The following is a 3,606-nucleotide window of genomic DNA, read 5'->3' as shown; positions in this document are numbered from 1 at the left end:
GACATTAGTTATAGGAAGAGGCAAGGAGCCTGGGAGCTGGCTCATCTGGACACACAGGAAGGCTCCCTGGGTGCTCTCCCAGGCTATTGACTTTTAAGTACTGTGTGTGGGAGTCACCACATGCAGGAACAAGCCAACTCCTGACTTTGCCAGATCTCATGTGCTCTTGAGGCCAATCTTGGGTGATCTCAGTACAAATCTCATGAGATCTCATCCAAATATCATGAGATGTCAGGCCCAGCCACTGGGATCTAGGGTCAAAATTCATGAGATCTCTGGGCAAAGCTTCCAGGCCCTTGGGAGGAACTGGGAGTCCCCAGAAGAGCCTGCTTTGTGCTCCTTATGTCATTAGAGGTGGCACATGCCAGGATTAGACACATCTTCCAATATTCCCAGTTTCAGAAGTGCTCCCAGACTCGACCTGCAGAAAGATACAAGGTGTCTCACTCTTAAATTCCTGGTGTTTCTGTACCTTGGGTGAAGTGGGAATATTAAGGGAGCACTGAATTCAGGATGAATGGGCCCTGTGGACTCTTCTTCACACACAATCAGAAGTGATAGAAACAGGATGGCAGGAGGAGAAGGAAGAAGCACTGTGCCCCAGAGCAGGAAGTGTGAGCACACAGGAAGTCTCCCTGGGGACTTTCCCAAGCTTTCTACAGGTTAAGGCTGTCTGTGTTTGCCTCACAGCCCCCTAGGAAAAAAAAGAAAAGAAAGAAAAATACATTTTTCCTGAGCTGGCTCTCATGTATTCTTGGTGTGAATTTGGCAAATTCTCTGGCTTCTTCTCAGGAATGCTCAGACTAAACCTTAGGATAACTGTGACAAATCTCATGAGCTCAAAGGACTTTGAGCTCCATGGAATTGGTCCAAAATCCCCTGAGAAGTCAGGCCAACTCTCTTGAAATCTGTAACTAAATCTCGTGAGACCTGGGGAGAAATCTCAGGGGAACTCGGGAGGTGTGGGAACTCCCTAGTCTTGATGCTTGTGCAGCATAATAGTTAGCACTTGAAGCTTCCTTTTTGGGGAACCCTGGGAACACCTGGCATTCTACAAAGCCCACAGATGCAATTGTGATGTTGGGGACACAACGGAGCACGGAAGTAGTGATAATTGGCCTCCGGGTTCCTTACTGATATTACATGAGAGGCGATAGACACAGGAAGGCATTAGGTATAGGAATAGGCAACAAACCTGGGAACTGGCTCATTTGTACACCCAGGAAAGCTCCCTGGGTGCTTTCCCAGGCTTTCAACTTTTCAGGACAGTTTGTGTGAGAGTCGCCGCCTGCAGACAGAAGCCACCTCTTTCTTTTGGTTGAGCTCAGGAAATCATGAGGAAATCTGTGCTGGATCTCAGGCCACAGCTCATGACACCTCGACCCAAATCTCATGAGTTCTCAGGGCTAATCTCACATGATATATGGACAAAATTCACAAAGTTTCAGGAAAACCAGCCCGAGAGCTGGATGTTTGAAAACACAGGCAAGTTTCCAGGGGCACTTTTCGAGGCACTCAACAAGTTAAGGCTATCTGTGTGTGTCTGTCAGCAGGATAAGCCACCTCTTGCCTTCGCCAGATCTCACGTAATCTTGGGCTGTATCTTATGATTTCATGAAGTTTGATGCGCTTACTGTTGTATGTGTGGATGTATAAGGAAAGTGCCAAAAACTGGACTCATTCAAACAGCACTGTGTAGAAAGCATCTTTCAACTAACGTCTCCTTTCATTATGATACAAGTGTTTTCAAATGTATCTATGGAAGCATAAGGAAGTCTCAATATACACTGACGAAACAACACTGTATAGAAAGCATCTTTCAGCTAACAGTTTCTATCTGACTATAGAAGCATTGTCAAATGTCTGTGTGGAGCATAAAGAAACTTCCACATGTCTTCTCCTATGTTTAACTCATTGAAACCAAAGAGGGTGTAAGGCACCCTTCATTCACATCTTCTTTCATTAAGATATAAATGTTTTCCAGTGTCTGTGTGGATGCATAAGGAAAGTCTCAAATAATTATCTCCTTGAAACAACACTGTGGGGAATGCGTCTTCCAACTAACATCTTCTTTCATGAAATTAGAAGTGTTTTCAAATGTATGAGTGGAAATATAAGGAAACTGCTATATACTTGACTCCTTTAAACAACATTGTGTGGGAAGCATCTTTCAAAGGACATCAGGATTTGTGCAGATAGAAGTATTTTCACATGTATCTGTGGAAGCCTAAGGAAAGTGCAAAATACTAAACTCAATGAAATGGCATAGTGTAGAAAGCATCTTGCAAATGACATCTTTCATGAAGATAATAGCGTTTTCAAATATACAGGTTGAGGCATAAGGAAAGTGCCATATACTTGACTCATGGGAACAACACTATATAGAAAGCATCTTTCAACTAACATCTTCCTTCATGAAGATAAGAGTGCTTTCAAATGTATGTGTGGAAACATAAGGAAAGTGCCATAATACATTTAAGTCAATGAAACAGCACCCTATGTATTATACCTTGGTTAATTGAATTCAAATGTTAAAAAAAGAAAAGAAAAAGAAAGAGAAAGAGGACCCTATAGAAAGCATCTTTCAACTAACATCCTCATTCATGAAGATGGAAGCATTTTTCAATATACCTGTGGAAACATAGAGAATGTGCCATTATTTCCCTCATCCAAACATCACTGTGTAGAAAAGCATCTTACAACTAACATCTATCATGAAGATAGTAGCCTTATCAAATGTATGTGTGGTAGCATAGGGAATGTGCCTTATACCTAACTCATTGAAACAACACTGTGTAGAGAGTATCTTTCAAATAACATCTTTGTGCACAAAGGTTTAAGCCTATTGTGGCTCACAGCAGAAAGGGGTGGCAAAGTTATCTGCAATAATCCCCAGTCTCTATGCTCTGCTCAGTTCACCCTAGAGAAGTAGCCAATGGGTGAGCACACAGAATTGGGAGCCTACTGTGGCTCACACTGAAAAGTTAAAAGGTTTCCTGCCCTCTGAGCACCCCCTCTGACCCTGCTGCTGAGCTCTGCTCAATGACTCCCAGCCTGGTATTTTGTCTTGGGTGACACTTCCAAATGCCCTCCAGGAAGGGCAGCAATCTCTCCCTGAGTGACCCAAAGGATCTCCTCACCTCAGCTTATTGTGTGGTCACAACCTGCTGCACTCTTTCCAACTTGCTCCCTCTTCCTGACTGTTCTGGGAACCAGACTTCCTCCCCATCTAGGCTACATGGCTTCCCAATCCCCCAACTCAGGGCTCTGAACATCTCCTTTGCCTCTAACTGTGCAGATTGTTTCCTTCCCCCCCCCCAACTATGCAGATTGTTTCCTTACTACTCCAATCCTCTTCCTAATTGTTCAAAAGAGTTGAATGTTGATCTAGTTGTATTTGAGGGACACTGCAAGTTCTGGATCCCCCTACTACTCTGCCATCTTGGAAACGTAACACACACAAAAACTTGTGTCTTAATGAAAAAAAGATGTTACTTTAGGGACATTTTAAACACAATGTAGTTTCAAGGAGTTTCCCTACTATGTAATACACATAACTTTAAAAACACTGAAAGAGGAGAAAAGATGGTGGAGGAGTAGAGGACC

Source organism: Phoca vitulina, unplaced genomic scaffold (assembly GCF_004348235.1).
Source record: "Phoca vitulina isolate PV1807 unplaced genomic scaffold, GSC_HSeal_1.0 scaffold84, whole genome shotgun sequence".
Classification (NCBI taxonomy): domain Eukaryota; kingdom Metazoa; phylum Chordata; class Mammalia; order Carnivora; family Phocidae; genus Phoca; species Phoca vitulina.
This window is presented reverse-complemented; position numbering follows the sequence as displayed.